The 17,897-nt window shown below is 43.5% G+C and overlaps 1 pseudogene across 1 annotated transcript in view; it reads right to left on the minus strand.

Annotated features, from left to right (window-relative positions):
* Positions 1-264: 264 nt before the first annotated feature.
* Positions 265-17,897, minus strand: part of LOC144365792 (phosphatidylinositol-3,5-bisphosphate 3-phosphatase MTMR3-like) — a 54,879-nt pseudogene continuing 37,246 nt past the window's right edge. Inside the window, exons 11-19 of the transcript XR_013424552.1 lie at positions 14,602-14,799; positions 13,230-13,415; positions 10,220-10,390; positions 8,861-9,018; positions 6,797-8,192; positions 5,592-5,708; positions 5,044-5,132; positions 4,287-4,313; positions 265-2,484 (exon numbers count right to left, since the gene is read on the minus strand). The product of XR_013424552.1 is annotated as a phosphatidylinositol-3,5-bisphosphate 3-phosphatase MTMR3-like (transcript). The remainder of the gene's footprint in view (positions 2,485-4,286; positions 4,314-5,043; positions 5,133-5,591; positions 5,709-6,796; positions 8,193-8,860; positions 9,019-10,219; positions 10,391-13,229; positions 13,416-14,601; positions 14,800-17,897) is intronic.

A 17,897-nucleotide genomic window follows, 5' to 3' on the forward strand; every position in this document is an offset into this window, starting at 1 on the left:
AGAGGTCAGAGGTAGTTTTAATTATTACTGATGTGCAATTCTTCCAATGCAGAAGAACAGTCAATTGTTCAAATGCCTGATGGCTTTGCCCCTTTTTAACTTGGGAGAGCTTAGGGGCAAAATCATTAAGGAAGTGTTTTTCAGTGCTTGGGCATCATGATCAATCTCCTTGCCAAGGTCTAGAGTTGAAAAGAAATCTGTCATTTTCCTTTGCCAGATGTCAAGTTTCCCATCAGCACCAAGAGACCAAGAGACCAAGAAACGAAGTGACCAAGAGGGGATAAACCAGAGGGCAAAGAATTAAAACATGATATAGCAAATGCCACCATGTGAAACACTCAACTTTATTCACTTTATTTATATATTTAACAATTCTAAAGTATTTGCTCCTTGCTTTAACAAAAAATGAAAACTATAGGAGCACTGACTGACTCCTCTTTAGGAGAAAAGGGTTATATGTACAGCTACGGAGAGTTATGGTTCCTCCTTTACATACAAAGAAAAATATTTAAAAAGTGCTTCATTGATCAAAAAAAGAGCTAAGAACTGCAAGCATTTATTCACACTGTACATCAGACCCAAGAAACCCGTTATCATTACCTCTTGGCACCTGTCACTAAGAACTGCACAATCTTCAATTACACGTACTTCTCCCTACCTTCACCATCAGAGCATGTGGAGTGTGGAGAAGAATTACACCCTGTTTCTCTAAATTCAGACTCTGGGCTTTGCCTGGACTGACAGCACCAGGAAATGTTTCTGGGCCATATGTAACCATACTCAGGCACACATAGGAGCCACCTTCCTAAGACACAGCTTGCCCTTGGCCAGGGACCTGCTTCCAAAGGGAAAGGGCTGGAACTTAAGCATTCCCTAACCTCACCCTTTCACCTTACATGATGTACCCTGCCATCAGTTAGCAGCGTTCAGCAAAACCAAGCATGGCCCAAGAGGGAGGGCAGGCACAAAACATGGATGCCAACATCACAAAGCACAAACATAAATTCCTCCCTGTCCTTCCCCACACCCATCTCCATCACAAATACTCTTGATTTAAGGCTCTTTTTGGACCACATCAAAGCTCACTGAGAAAAGGTACCCCAAATCTCTTCCAGGTGATGTCACATCTCTAAGGAACACTGCAGAGTAACCAAGTGGCCCTTTACTGCTGGCCAGCAGCCAGACACGTACCCACTCAGGCAGCCAGAAGCAGGGCAGGGGGACTGCTGGGCCTTTCCTGCTGCTCCAAGAAAGGAAGGAGGACGAAGGCTGATTGTGTGGGGATATTCATAACTATAAAGGCTGATTCTACCCCTTAAGGGGAAGATCCATGATTTGTTTGGTTTGGGAATGGGGAATTTTTGGAACCCTGAGTCTGGATTTCCCTGTCCTGGCTGAGGAAGAAAGATTGTTTGGGGGACCAGGCCCTGGACGTGGCTCCAAGGTGTGCCTGGGGCTCAGGGTGGGCCTTGGCCATGGAAGCAGGACACCACATTCTGGCCATTCTGTACTCTCACTCACAAAGAAGCACTATCTGGCCTGTCCAGGAGGCAGCCCCCTGAAAAACGAAGGGAGCCCTAGACAATTTGGGTCAAGTTAAAAACAGAATCCCATGGGAACAACATGCTGATCACCCATATCTAGCTCCTTCTACCTTCCCCAAAATGGGGCCTGAGGGATCCATTTGCTGTGTGTGTCCCTCCCTCCAAATATAAACCTCATTTTCTGTTTGTAAAGTGGGATGGCCCATCCCCTCTCAAAGAGAGAGAAGGCACCTGGGGAGGTTCTCTTGGGAAAGATGCTTCCAGCTTTCCTGGCAACAAACGCTTCCCAACCAACTTTGATGTGGTGGTGGTGGTGGTATGAGGAATGATCACAAATGTTGGTGCTAACCTTCTTTCCTGCTCACTGTCTCAGGCCTCCACTCTTGGCTCTGACCAGCCTCCTTCCATAAGGAAGCACCAAGCCATCTCCCAGTGTGCCTGACAGTAAGCAGCTCGGCAATTACAGGAGACTTGGCAACCTCTGGTCTTCCATTAAAAAAATAATAATAAAACAACCAGGGGATTTTTTTCCTTTTTGAGGGCAGAGGGAGGATGAAAAAGGGAAGGGGGAAGGAAAGAGGGAGAAGGGAAAAAAATTTAAAAAAAGAATCAATCTACAATCCAATGGTACATCCCAATTTCTGTCACTCTGTACAGGTGATTCCATGCCCCCATTCCAAAGTGCATGGGACTCTAGGTCTGCTCAGGCTTTGTGGCCCTGTCAGTGAGTCAGCAGCTTGACCTCTGCCCACCCCAGGTCACTGAGCTTCAGTTTGAAGTGGCAGCAATGGGCTTATCCAGTTCAAGGTCAATGCTGGAGCTTGTGGGATGCAGACTGCTATAGCACGACTTGCACACTCTACTGGGTTCAAAGAGCTGCTGGCTAGGAACCGGGACCTTCTGGTTACAACAACTGGAGCAGAATATGTTCCCACAATTCCTTGAGATAAGAAGAAGCAAAACAATGTTAGCTTCCATTAGCAAGTATGCAGTAAAGAAACCAACTTCAACAGAATTTTGTTCTGTGTGATTTTTAGGATGTGCTGGAGACTCTCTTGAAATCAAACACTTTCATTTCTCTGGCCCAGGAACAAGATAGGAAGGAATGATATCCCTACCTAGTAGAATCACATGTCATTTTCACTTTAAGGCCAAGGATACTTGGCTGTCTTACCACAATAGCTCAAGGTTATCAGGTGTACAGGAAGATGCTGCCTGACAGACCTCTGTGAGAACAAATGTTTCCATGGCAGAAGCAGTTACTAGCTAAATGGTAAGTCCTGACCCAGAAACTTACCCAGTGGCCACACCTACCTAGGCAATGGCCTCTGTGTAGCTTGTGATCACTGAGTGATCAGAGTCAAATGGAGTTGTCTTTGGGCCCTCAGAGAAAAGAAACAAGCATCCAGCCCAACTGGGGATAAGGAGCCTTATCCAAGGGCCACTACCCAAGAGGTTTAGAGGCAACAACTTATAGGGCAGACTGCTCCCATTTAGGATGGCTCTGTAGGCAGCATGCAAAGCCAGGAGTCAAGCAGCCCACAATTCATGCTCAGAAAGTGAAAGAGAGGAGAGGTATAAAGACAAGAGCACAAATGAGCATACATGCACACACATACCCTTATTAGACATCTGTCAGTCAGTATGGCTCACTGCCCTGCCCCATGCATCTATCTCCAGGGAAACTCAAAGAGATCTGCCAGAAGGCTTGACTACAACACAGGCCCAAGGTCTCCACCCTCTTCCACTGAAAGCTCAGCTCTGATGCATCTGTGTGGTCCAGATAAATGCCCATCATAGCTAACAGGAAAGAGAACTGACAGAGGATCAGTTTCTGCTTACCTTATAACTCTACTTTTGTTGGACTTTAAAGTATAAACTAATCACAATGAGCTCAGCACAGCAAACTCCAAGGGTCATGACACAGCCCACCAACGGCTAGGGGAAAGCAGCTCAAGGGAAAGCCTCCTTCTCAGCCAGCATCTCTTTCTGCCCTTTTCAGTCAAACCCCTCAGTATGCAAACCTATTATTGGATTAAGGCTACTCAGGCACAGGAGAGAATATTTAAGACTACTTGGGGACAAAAGAACTTTACAGAGAAAAAGGTGGACCACAGGGCCACAGAAAACTAAAATGAACACATTGAGAACCTGTGGTTACACAGAAAATTTTCTGAATGCCTATGCTTTTTTTTTTAATACTCCTGCTGGAGTTCACTCAAAAATCTGATACAAATTTGATCAATTAAGCTTCTCTTACTTCTTTCAGGGGACTCCAAAAGACCTAAGTGGAGTCTGCCCTTAAAGTCTTCCATGCTAAAACATTCTCTGTGAAGATCACTTGTTCAGTTCTGTCTCTTTAAAAACAAAAGAAAAAGGCACACTGATACTTGGAAGGTACAGCATCATTTAAATGAATGACTGACCCAAAAGAAATAGTTCTGAAAACCCAACTGGCTCCTCCATAAAATTAGACCCCGAAGAAGCACTGTTTCTTGTTACAGATGAGATGGCCCAGCTGACCTGTATGGTCAGGAAAAAAGCACTTGGCTGCAGTTGGACTCAACCTCAATGGTCTCCATCATCAGCTGTTGAAGACCACCCCCAAGCCCACCTGCCTGCCTGTGCTCCCCAACCTCAGGCTTTACCCCACTGAGTGCAGAAAGGGGAGATGACAGCATTAGTGTGGAGAAGTTATTATAGATGTGCAGACATCACAGACAGTTTGTTGCAAATGCTCACCACGTTTGATCAACACGGTCAGTGTCCCTGCAAGGAGGGGAGAAAGAGCTCAGAGGAGAAGCCAACCAAAGATATTTGGGCTTCGGGTGTAAGGTGGGAAGACATATGGTCCTATAAGCATCATTAACAGATAAAGATGCTGTCCCACTTTCAAACCAGGTTCACTCATGTGGTGAGCAATGGTCCAATTCTGATAAACATTCTATCCCAAGAACACTGAACATCTGCCAGTCACTACCCCAGTGAGGCCAAAGCATCCCTAGTAATTCACTACCCAAACCAAGAAAGAGAAAATAAGTTGGGAGCCATATGAATTGAAGACCATCTTTGGCTCTCTACTACTCTGCTCAGCTACAGCTGTTCATCAGTGGCACAGGGACACGAAGTTCAGGGACAAGGAGCAGGGAAGGAGTAGGAAAATGAAGTACCCTGCCCACAGACAGAAAACTATTTTTGCTCATAGTAGTAATGTTGAATTTTATGATGGGAATAAGAAACTTATTTGAGTGGTAGCTATTGCCTCACCAATCTGGGGCATGGGGTGGGGAGAGGCTATCATTTAAACATTTCAAAATATAAAAGTGATCACTATCAACTGGAAGGAAGATAGCAAATGTAGTTCTTCAGCACCAAATTCATAGGTACAGAAGTCTGCCCAGACAGCATACTGCCGGCCAGATGCCTGCCATCCACCATATTGCAGACTCTGTGGGCCAAAGCTTAGTTTCCACACCCAGCCCTCACCCCCTACAGGCACCTGCAGTGGTGTTTCCTGCTGGCGAGCCAGAAGGCACTGTCACACGCATAGCAGTGGGCAGCCAGGTGGTCAGGGAGCCAACAGGTCATCTGCAAAACAGATGGGGCCAGGTTAGTGTGACAGGATGGGCCAGGCAGCTGGAGCCAACAGAGCCATGCTGGGGGCAGCAAGAGTCATAAGGACCATATTGGCTCTGGAAGCACCAGCCCAGCAGGTCTGATGCCAAAAGTACAAGAAAGGCGTCCAAATCGTTTCCCTGGAGGGGACTCCAATCTCCCCTGAGATAAAGTGGCAGCATCACCTTAGGTTGCTGTGAGGGTTGGCAAGGGTCCAGTTCACAGAGGCAACGTAGACAGAGGGCCAACCTGCTGAGTCTCTCTGGCTCAGAAATGATGGGCCTGATGTAGGTTCACAGGAGCTGAAATACCAGAAGCTCAGGACTAACTGTGCTACGAGGTTCTTCCTTAGTAAGGGGCAGGGGGCAAGGATGGGGCTCAAGAAAAACCACCAAATAGTTGCATGAATGGCACTGAGAGCAGGGGCTGAGCCTGTATCTCTGTGTCCTGTTTATCCACCTGCTCCCAGCTGGCTTCAGAGAAAATCTCTGTGCTGCAGCGAGACAAACAGTTCTGATCCAGATTGCTTTCCAAGTCAGGAATTGAAGTCTGTTGGCAAACAAACACAGCTGAACAGAATGAACCCAGTCTCCTTCAAAAAGAAGAAGAAAGGGCTTGGTGAAGAAGGGAGCACTGAGGACTAGGTGCAGGCCTAAGTACTAGGGCTACCAAATCTGAGATGTATCAACCATTGGGCCTTGGGTTAAACAGGTGCAGAGATGATGCTGGGCTCAGTTGAAAGGAGATACCCAGGTTGTGTGCACTGACACTGGAGTCAAAACATGGACCTTAGGGTTCCAGGAAGTATGTGGGAGAGAAGTGACCAGGATGGAGTGGGAACTGAACTCCCAGTGTAAGCTGCCCTGGTGGACCTGCTGATCCAACCATGCCACTTTGTAAAAATAGTGCTTTGGGCATGGCCTCCTTTCTCTGAAGGATTCTTTGCAACAATGAGAAACCATCATTAGTATGAAGTAAAGGCCAAAAAGTTACTTTGGATTGAAAGTCATTGGATGTGCCCGCCTTTAATGTATAATGACTGCTTCAGAGCCCAGTTCACAATTGCACTTGACAAGACCCACCAAAGAAGAGAGCCCCTCTTTGAAAACCCTACTCTGTTACTCTCTTTTCTGATTGGCAAGCTTCATCAGTTAGAAACCAATCCCTTCTCTCCATATTTACTGCCAGCATCTATCAAAAAGTGGATACAAACATTTGTTTGAAAAAAAATCTAACCTTCAAAATTACAGCCCACATCTGGGAAGGCTATCAATTTACTAGTTTTTAATATAGGACAAGCACTACAATTTCACAAAATATTTGGCATTACTCTTCAATTGTCATTCTGAAAACAGAGAATCCTCTCTCTGAAGAGGTCTGAAGGTCCATGTAGTGCATGCTCTTTCCTTTCTCTAACTGCCCAAACAAGACATGAAAGTAAGCAAAGCAGAAAAGAGACAGTCTTCCATTTACAGGGCTGAGGCTGATCTTCAGCCTCCATGAACAGGGCTACTTTAAACCTTTTCAATTCATTTAGAAATCCTCACCAGTCACCATGCACTGGGTAAAAAAAGTGTGCCCATCCTCATTCTGCCATCTTCTCTCAGACAGCTACAGAGGAACCATGACCCACTCACCACATCATCTCCAAAGTCCCCATTGAAACGCAGTGATCCAGTCAGGTATTGGCTCTCCAGGTGACTCTTCAGCTCCTGGACTTGTTTCTTCAAGGTCTCCACTTCCTGCTGGTGTCCTGACTCGATCTGACCCAGGCGCTGTTGGATTGTGTCTGTGTACACAGGCATGCCATCATCATCCAGGTGGCTGCGGGAAGGGTGCTCAGGGCTGCTGGCTGCAGATGGCCTTCCCACGTGGCTATGCAGCCACTTGTGGTGCAAGTTTCTCGAGTTTAAATGGACAGAGCTGCAGCTTGTGGCAGACAGCTGGCGGCTCAGCGAGTCCTTGCTCCTCCCAGCCTCCGCATTGGCACAGTGCCCATTGGGTGTGGAGTACTTCTGGAGGGTGCCAAGTGCTGGGGGCTGCTCTGAGGCTTTGTTTTCAGTCTCTGGGGCACCGTTACACACAAACCCCTCTTTACATTCGGCTAAAGGCAAGGCACAAGGGGCCCGTGTTGGGCTAAGAGTGCTGCCAGGAGAAGTCCTGTGTACCACAGACCCCCCTTGTGGCTTCTCAATGAGGCTCCTCTCAGCAGGCCTGGGCTCCAGTGCTGGGGGAAGCACGTCTTTGCCACTGAACCTGCCAGTGATAACAAGGCAAGGCTTACGATGGACTTGGGGTCCACTTTCTGACTTCACATTATCTTCCATCAACATATCCATGGAACTGTCCATGTTTGGTCCATGTTTGGTCCTCAAAAGGGACTTGGGAAGGTGGCAGAGAACTAGACAGTGAGGTACTATAACCAACTTTTACATCTACTGGGATGGAAGGAGCTGCATCCTCCTGGTTCTCTGCAATATCCTCTATTGGAGGCTGCTCTAAAGGAACCTCCCGAGAATCCTCTCCCCTGTAGGGTTCCTGGAGTGAACTGGAGAGAACACTGGGCCCAGCCTGCTCTTCAGGAATACCCTGTGAGAATATAGACAGGCTGGAGTCTGGATGGCTCCTCAGAATAGCAACCCCCAACTCTGCTTCTTGGTAAAGTACAATGGCTGAGCCCTCAGTTGCGATCCTGTTCTCCTCTTTGATCTGTGGCATCTCCACACTACCCCTGTGTGCAGGCTCTTCAGCCCCACTCTCTTCTTTGGTGGCCTCTTGCAAAATGTTCTCCATCTGCCCCTCAGCCACCCCAGCTGCCACGGACAGCACAGCACCCTGGGCACCTGGCTGGGCTTTCCTAGGCTGTCAGCAGAAGGCTCCTCTCCAGGACCAGCAAGGTTGCTCAGTTCCAGAGAGTGCCAGTGCTCCTGCCACTTCTCATTCAAGCTGAGGTCGCTGCTTTGCCAGCTGGCCAGAGGCACTGTGCTGTCGCAGGCTATGGTCAGATTGTCAAATGATCTAGTCTTTGGTAGGCTAAAAGAAAGAAGTTTGGGAAAAGTGAGAATCTTGGAGACTATTCAGAGGAGATCAGGAGACAACAGGTTTTAACAAGCTGGAGCTATGACATTTCAAATAATGTTCTGGAGTGCAAAGCTCCCTCATAAGTCCTCCTATCTGCACTGCCTCTACCCTATGCCCCATCCATACAAATAAGTTAACAGCAAATTTTATTTTCAAAAGGCATTCTCCCTGATGCTGTTGTGTTTCCTCAACTGAGGGCAAGGTCAGACTGCTGATTCTTTGATATTACAGTATTTTAATTTATTAGCCAATCACTCTGAATTTAATAAAGCTAATTCATAAGTAGCAAAGCCAACATTTCTATCATCTCACAGCATTTGTTTTCAATCTCAGAAGACAAATCAGGGCAGGGAGGCAGGAGCAGAGAATAGTGGATGAAATACAAACCAGGGTTCACAAAGAGCACAGAGAATGTACTCTATCACTGAGAAACTGCTTGGTGCATGTCGTAGAACAGGGCCCAACTCACTTCTGGAAACTAGGCTGTATATTATCTTCCCAGAGAAAACTTTAGAGACCTAAGAACATGTGGAGCCAGACAATATCATGATCTTTAACCATCCCTGGCATGTTTCCATAGAGGAATATACCCACACAGGATCTGAGGCCTGTGGCATCACCCCTGAGCTCATCGGCTCAGGGGAGGATCATCAGGGCTAGTGCCTGGGACTGGATATGGTGCACAGCTGTCATCCACAGGGGTAGAAGGAGACGGGCAGGGCAGATATACTGCACTCCACAGCATCAGGTTACACACATGGCACACAGGGTACAGTACCTGAAGAGGGGAAGAGGACACAGATTTAAATATGTCACAATAAGCATTGTAGAAATACCTGGAAAGATCAAGAATATACACCCAGCTCTAACACCCCACAGCACTAGGACACTGATCTCTGGGGAAGCAGCATCAGTGGATAGAGAGCTATCTCCTAAAAAGGCCAATATAGGACTAGAGATTCTGTTTGGCAACATTTTTCACCTAAGCACCTCTTATGGGCATGAAAGTTTGAAAGGATCTTTTAAAGGTCCATTTTTTCATTAAGTATTTCTCAGGTCATCTTTATTGAATGACTAACTTTCATCAGCTTGATTTGCTGCATAAGAAAGTGAGTCATTCTGTTACAGTGATTATTTGTTTCCTGCATAAAATCCTGGCTTCAGCAGAAACTGCCAAACCTGCTTTATAGGATCATTTAAATTAATCATGTGAAAAGGAGGGTATTTTCTTCTTGCCCTGTTACTCCTCCAGGAGGCAGGGTGAAGGAGGTAGAGAAGCAGTTGGCTTAAATCTTTGATTTGATTATTTAAATGTAATTAGAAGCATATAAATAGCCCAGTTAAGCAATATAACTTCTGATTAACCTGCTTTGATTTCTTATGGGTTTAAGATGCATTCTGAACAAAAGAATTTTACCATCTATTGACACTCAAATGTATGTGCCCCTTTTCTCTGCTGAACAGAAGGTATTCCTTTGAGAAACAAAGTCTTAAAGGGCCTGCTAGCTCTCAAATGAGCAGAGAATCACATACACATAACCAGTATAAGACCCAGTTCTGTGCTGAGACAGAAGCTGCAGAGGATATCATCACCTGGTACATGAGGAGGTGCCAGAGGCCTAGGAACAGCTCCTTCTGAGATATGAGAAGCACCCAGAAAACAACTTAAGTGCTCTTCCACCAGTTAAACAAAACATGCTACGAATAAATTAAGCTCTGGAGGAAGTGCCAGAAAAGATTGGTGTCTAGGGTGGCAAAGTAGAAATGTATATTAAAACACCCTAAGCAAAGTGGTCAGAAGCAGGTCAGAGCATCATCAGGAAACAGTTCTTTCTGAGAATAGTGAGGGAAAATGGAAACAGCTCATCCATAGATAGAGGTGCCTTCACAAAAAGAAGCACTATTCAAACAGGTTCCCATGTGTCCCCCACCCCAAATTCATTCTGCTGATGACAGAGGAAATACTGAAGGATACATACAGCTTCTGACTGAGAGGAATACAGTAGGTTTTTGAAAGCCTTGTTGCCAGCCCGAAGAAGTGACCATACAGAACATGTTCATTCCTGAGTATGCTTTTCACCTCTCTCCTTGGCATTGTTGCACAGGAATGTTCCAAAGAGGCAGGAATAGGTATGCTGCACCAGTTTCACCTATGGGAGTCCAATGAGGCAAAATCATGCAGTAGGGCACACATGGGAGCCCAGCAGAGCCATCTACCCCGACATGTCTGAAAGCACGTCAGTTTACGATGTCAGGATAGGGAAGCCCGGTTGGTTACACAATAGCCTCCTCTTCATGCCACCTACTCCAGGGCCTGACTCTATCCACCAGCATTCCTGAGTTAAAGATAAACTGGTACACCCCCATTCCTCTTAGATTCCCTGTTCAACAGTCTCTGAGCTTCTGAGTTAACAGCCATCCTCAAGAGCAACAGAGCACAGAAGCTGGGTGCAAGAGCAGATCAGTGTAAAACTGTGTCAAAGCTGAAAGCACATTTGTAAAACTATTTGTTTATTCCACAAATCATTACTGAACATTTCACTTACCCCAGGCATGACTACAGGTACCAGAGGTGATGGATATGCAGCAATTATCAACCAGCTTTCCTCCCCTGATGTAGCTTATTCTCGCTAGGGCAGAGGTGACAAATACTATGAAGAACAATAGGACAGGGTGAGAGGGGTCTAGGCTGTGGGAAGGCCTCACTGGTTGAGACCTGATAGAAGGAAGAGAGGAGGTCATGTGGGTATCTGATGGAAAATGCTCTAGGCAGAGGCAACCACAAGCACAATGGCTGAGGGGAGTACATTTACAGTCTGAGAAATAGTTAAGAGGCCAGTGGAAGGGAGGGAGGGATAGGAGGAAACAAGCCTAGAGAGGTAACCTCTAAGATGGCCTTTTAAGCCATTTTAAGGACTTTGGCTTTTATTGTATGAAATATAGTTACTGGAGGTTTCTGAGCAAGGGATGACATGGTCTGTCTAATGTTTTAGAAGGACTAGCTTGACTCTATATGAAATGAGAGTAGGAGATAATGGTGGCCTGGACCAGTGTGACATAGTAGAGGTGACAATAAATAATAGGTTTTAGACACATTTTGAAAGCAGAACTGCAGACTCTAATATACTGAATGTGAAATAAGAAGAAAGAGTTGAAGATGGCATAAATGTTTTGCCCTAAATGACTGGAAGGATGAAGTTGCCATATGGTGAAATGGAAGACTCTTACAAGATTAAGTTTGTGGGGAGATGTAGAAATCAAGAATCAAGTTTTAAATGAATTAAGTTTGAAATGCCATTAAGACATCCAAATAGAGATATCGAGTGTTCATGATTGTGGCTGAAGTTAAGTGTAGAAGTCTAAGCTGAATAGATTCTCATCACATGGAGAACAATTAAAGCCACTAGACTGGGTGAGATCCTTCAAGTAGTTACATGGAAAAGTAGCCTGGAGGATGAACCCTGGGGCATTCCAAGATTCAGAACTAGGGAGACGAAGAGGAATCAGCAAAGCAGACAGAAAGAACCAGTCAGAGAGGAAGAGGAGAATAAGAGTGGTAAGTGTAAGAGGTCAACTTGAAGAAAGTATTTCAAAAAAGAAACTGAACTGTGCCATTAAAATTGATGGATCAAAGAGATAAAGACTAAGCACTGATCACTGGGTCAGCAACATGAAAGATCATTGGTAACCTTAACAAGAGTAGCTTTGGCAAAGTGTTATGGTTCATGCCTTCCTGGAGTGGGCTGAAAAGAACAGAAGAAATTTGAGATAGCTAATATAGGAGCTCTGCAGTAAAAGAGACCACAGATACAGGATAATAGCTGGAACAGAATGCAGGACCAAGAAAGGGTTTTGATAAGACTATATATATATATATATATATATATATATATATATATATACACACACACACACACACACTATACTTTGTCTGTATGTTTACAGCTGTGATCTGGGAAAGGGAGGGAAATATGGCATTGCAGAAGGAAAGAGGAGAAATGCTGGAGCTAGCCAGCAGGACAGATGGGAGGAGATGGGAACTGTGTATAGCAGAACAGACGGGCTAAAAAGAACAAGGATAGTGCATCTTTTATCAAAGGAGAAGGGAGAAGAGAACTTTGGAGACAGTAGGGGCTTTGGTAGATGGATTGGAGGCAATATGGGACACACTAATTGCTTCTATTTCTAACTACTTTTTAGGGTTTCTATCATCGCTTTTATTTTTTTTATTTTTTTTATTGATTGTTCAAAACATTACAGAGCTCAAGACATATCATCTTTCATACATTCGACTCAATTGGGTTTTGAACTCCCCAAATACATAATACAGACTCACTTCTGTTACATACTCACATTTTTACATAATGGCATATTAGTGACTGTTGTATTCTGCTACCTTTCCTATCCCCTACTATCCCCCCTCCCCTCCCCTCCCCTCCCATCTTCCCTCTCTACCTCCTCTGCTGTTGTTCAATTCTCTCCCCTTTTTTCCCCCCACCCCCTTGCCCCTCATAACCTCTTATAATTTTGTGTATCACTGAAGGTCTCCTACCATTTCCATATGTTTTCCCTTCTCTCTTCCTTTCTCTCCCCCCATTCGTCTTAGTTTACTGTTAGTCTTTTCCTCATGCTCTTCATTCCTGTTCTATTCTTAGTGGCTCTCTTTATATCAAAGAAGACATTTGACATTTGTTTTTTAGGGCTTGGCTAGCTTCACTTAGCATAATCTGCTCTATCATCTCTTTTAAAAAGCTAAGTTTAAAACAACTCAAGGTTTACAAGAAAAAATGGTACATCTGGATTCACTAAGTAAACAAATGCCTATTTATTATTGTTTTCAAGTAAAAATAGGAGAAAATAATGACCCCTCTACTTAAATTATAAAAAGGCTACATACTTTCATGTGAAAATTGGACCACTAATATTTGCATAAGTATCACCTCCAATTTTGATGGTTCCCAAAATGTAGAATCAGGAGCCCAAACTCACAAGGAATGCTTCATTGAACTCAAAAGAGCAAGGAAATTGCCTCTAAAGCTGATGAACGCAGTCAAGCCATTGTGGAAACACTGAGCAACACTCCTTCAGATCATTTGAGTTCTCCCCATGACTGCACCGATCAGCAAACTTATGGCCAAAATCTAGCCACTCCATCTCCATAAGGACCTGGAAACCCTGCAGGGAGGCACCCAGGAAAGACAATTTGTGCTGGGCTATCCACAGTGTAGCAGTCCTGAGCCTGGTGTCACCACCAGCAACCCCCTTTAACAGCTTCCCAGTAGGTTCCTCTAGCCTAGGTCCATAGCCAGCTCCTTCTATTGGTACACAAGTCTAAGAAACTTTTGCAATTATCTGAACTCCATTCCACACTCACTGAAAGGGCCCTAACAATGCATCTTAGTTAACTAAGCCCCTTTCTTGAATTTGTTCATACTTTTAGCCTCCAGACTAACATCTTGAGGGGTGTGTGTGTGTGTGTGTGTGTGTGTGTGTGTGTATGTGTGCATAATGAGTACCAGGGATTGAGCCCCAGGGGCACGTGATCCACTAAACCATATCCCCAGCCCTTTTTTGTATTTTTATTTAGAAACAGGGTCTTGCTAAATTGCTGAGGCTGGCTTTGAACTCATGATCCTCCTGCCTTAGCCTCTCAAGCTGCTGATATTACAGGTGTGCACCATTGTGCCTGGCATTTGAGGGACAATTTCCCAGAGAAAATTAATACTTAATGTTTTATAAAAACCATATATTCCCCCTTAATTTTCCTTTTATTTTGAATTTTGCACATTTGGTGCTAAATTTACAAAGGCATTTTTGTAAAATCCTTCCCCACCCTATATTTTTACAAATGTTATATATATATGTGTGTGTGTCTATGTGTCTGTGTGTGTGTGTGTGTGTGTGTGTGTGTGTGTGTGTATGTTTAAGCATACTTTGTGGTTTTTCTTACTTCTTTAACCCAAAAGGAGGTTATTTTAGGGTCAGACTCCTTCTTGACAGAACACTCTTTTGGTAATATCTAGACCTATTATCATAAGCAAACCAAAATCTTTTTTAAAAAAAAGCCTCATTTTCCTGGGTTAGCCAGAACTTTCCCATGTAGACAGGCTATAAAAGAAAAGATATATATTTCTCAATACCTTGTAACCTACAATCTGTCACACTTTAATAGGCATAAGAACTGCAGCAGGCACCTCTAACAATGTAGCTCAAGGTGCAGGAGGAATAATTAAAAAAAAAATTGGCTTTCTTTAGACCTAATCGCTACCCTCCCCCCCCCAAAAAAAAATGATCATAAGACTCTCGGAGACCTCCCACACTTGTTATACAGTACCAACTCCCACACTTTGGACACACTCACCTCTATGGTTCCGTAATAAGGGTCCAGCAAGAGCTTAGCCAGTGCCACAATCTGAGGAGTGCGGTTCCAGCCATCTGAACAGTGCACTAGTACAGGTCACTGGTCACGATCCACAGCATGCACCACCCCAGAAGGGCCGACTTCAAAAGCACAGATAGGTGACGAAGCCACTTTGTGCTTTCAAGAGCTGAAAGCCAACTATAAAAATAGGAAGGGATGAGGCAATTTTTTATGATGTATTGATCATATCCAATGCCTGTCAAATAAAAAGCAATACCCCAAGATTTTTCTCTTCAAATGTGACACTGCCAAAACAGACAGAAAATCTGTTTATAAAACATGTCCCAAAACAAGACTCAGGCCTTACTCTGTAATAGAGGGCATCCTCAGAAATAGGGACTGTATTTAATAAGACCACCTTTGGTTCTAACACCTTTGGTTCTAACATGCTGATGAGTAATTTCCCAGACAAAATTTAAAAATTAATGGTTTTCAGTCCATAGTAGATACACACAGTATAAGAAAAGTGGAACCTTCTGAGAGATATTTCTAAGATGTAAAACAGAAGACATTTAAGAATAAACAATCCTTCCCAATAAGTTCTCAAAAAAAGTAAACTTAAAAATATAAATAGTCTATAATGAGATATAAGCTGAACACTGGACACCACACATGGGGAGCTGGGTTATAGCTCAGTGGTAGAGTGTTTGCTTAACATGTGTGAGGCACTGGGTTCAATCCTCAGCACCACATATAAATAACTAAGCTAAACAAAGGTATTGTGCCAATCTATAACTAAAAACAAATTTTCAAAAAAATCTCAATGGGGCTGGGGTTGTAACTCAGTAGTGAAGCATTTGCCTCATACATATGAGGCACTCAGTTTGATCCTCAGCATCACATAAAAAAATAAAGGTATTGTGCCCATCTAAAATATATATATTTTAAATCTGGATGAGCCTAATAGGATGATTTAGACTTATGAAACTAGTCTACCAATGGCCACATGGAATTGCTAGGCTTTACCCAGACCAGATTGAAAAGGGATCTAGAAGAATTTTTTTAAAGAAGCACTCAAGAATATCAGATAGCAAGAACTGCCTCTTGGGAGTAATCACCAACTGACACATTTGAGTTTTTATTTTTTGTTTTGATTTGTTTTAATCTGTGTTTACATATGTTTCTTGTGCTTCTCCCTGCCCCTAATTCCCAAAAATGAGTTCAGATTTTTCTAAAATGCAAAATTTGTGGTTAAGACAAGTCCAGGTCTTCAAACAATGAGCCAGAGAGGAAGGAATAAATACAGATGAAGTGGTGGTACATCTATTTTAGGAGTAACTGCCAATACTATGACTACAGGACAAAGCCATAAAGGTCTACTAAATCTCAGGGAATGAATGAATTTTGGAAGAGTCTAAGGAGTGGGGGATCTTCCCAGCCAGACAAGCAGACTACAGAATTAAATGCATATGTACTGATTTGATATAGATTAGTACCGTCTACCACCTGGACTGTGACTCTTTGGAGAGCTGACACTGTTTCCATCACAGATGTACTGAGTGCCTAGTATTCAGAGAGGAAACCTACTTTTTAATGAGCTGTAAGTCTGCCATCAGTAAAAACACAATATCAAGACTTTCTATCTCCTAGTAGATACTAGGAAACATTTTTTCCTGATGTACCAATTGTTTATTCTCATTGTTCACATGGCTGTGAAGGAAACCAAACTATAGGCTTAAGAGATCAAAAATGAAATTATCTTCTTACCTCTGGAGAAATGGTAAACACAAGAATAAGTGTAGGTTTCTTTTGAACATGACTGAACCGTTATAAAATACCAGTTGGTGCTACCCCAGTCTAAGAGAAAAGCTGCACTCTGAAGTATGCCAGCAGAGGAGGTTCTGGAATACAGCACACTCCCCTCTGCTACTCTCAAACTGGAGCAGAAGCATCCCCTATTCCTCCACAACCCCAAACCACCATTGGGGATGAACTTAGAGCCATGCCATCACTACCAAAGCAGCTTTTTTCCCCCACAAGAGGCTTCAGTAGTGCATTATGATTTGCTGCTTCTTTAATTAAATTCCCTAGATATTAATTTGGAGGAAGTAAGAGCTAATAATCTGAGTTCAAAAACTAGCTTTTCTAGCCCAGTGGCTTGGAAGACTGAGGCAGGAGGATGGCAAGTTCAAAGCCAGCTCAGCAAATTAGTAAGACTCTGTCTCAAAAAATAAAAAGGTCTAGGGATATGGCTCAGTGGTTAAGTGCCCTGGGATTCAATTTCCAGTACCCACCTCCCCCCAAAAAAAAGCTATTTTCGAAATTTTAATATGGACGATATGAGAGATCACATAATTGGCAATCTTTGTTTTATAGACAAAAAACTAAGACCTACAGTAGTAAAGTCACTTTGCCAAGGTCACAAACTCAGTTTGCGACAGGTCTCCTGGGTTCTCAGCCAGGCACCTTCTATGCCTCATCTTAGAGGAAAGGGTGCTGCCAGATGGGTCCTGGAATTGTGTAGGAATTGCAAATAGCAAATCCCAAAGGAAAGTAGGAAGCTCTTTTCTTCAGTCTGCCCACAAAGGACACTTGCTTTAACCTAAGGGCTGAATGGAACTGTAATGAATTTAATCCTTTGCTACTAAAAGTCAATACAAGTGGTTTAGGCAGTACTTGATTTAATAAATCCAATAAAGAATGCAGCAAAACTCAATGTGATCATGAGATCTACTGAATAGGACCCAGGGAAATGACCATGGGTTTTAGCACAAACTCTAGAAAAAATGAATTCTGTCTTCTCTGGCACCAACTCTAGCTTCCTGAAATAGTAGAACAGGGGCTTTTAAATATTTATTGTCCATATTTGTTTTACAGAGCCCTGCTCCTAATTTATCTTGTATTCAAATAGTACCCTTGCAGAGGGTATTACTTCACCTTCCTTCTTACAAATACCAACCATTCATTTTTAATGAGCAATAAAAATCATGATAATGTTCTCAGTAAATAAAAGAGTAGTTTAGAAATCAGAAGCAAGAATAAAAGAAACTGACCTAATGACAAGTTTAACCCATTTTAGAACATGAACAGTAAACTGACTTTTTGTGGCAAAACAACCCAGTTCATAGCAAATAAGTGTCACTATAGGATTTCAGAAAACAAAGAATAAAAATGCTTTAGGACAAAAACAACATGAAAGAGAAAGGGTGGGAGTCCCAGCACAAACAAGGCGATGCTTCCGTTCTAAAAAGGACTGAGATTTTTTTTCCTGTGCTGCACATTTAAAAATGTTTCAA

The sequence above is a fragment of the Ictidomys tridecemlineatus genome, chromosome 8 (assembly GCF_052094955.1).
Source record: "Ictidomys tridecemlineatus isolate mIctTri1 chromosome 8, mIctTri1.hap1, whole genome shotgun sequence".
Classification (NCBI taxonomy): domain Eukaryota; kingdom Metazoa; phylum Chordata; class Mammalia; order Rodentia; family Sciuridae; genus Ictidomys; species Ictidomys tridecemlineatus.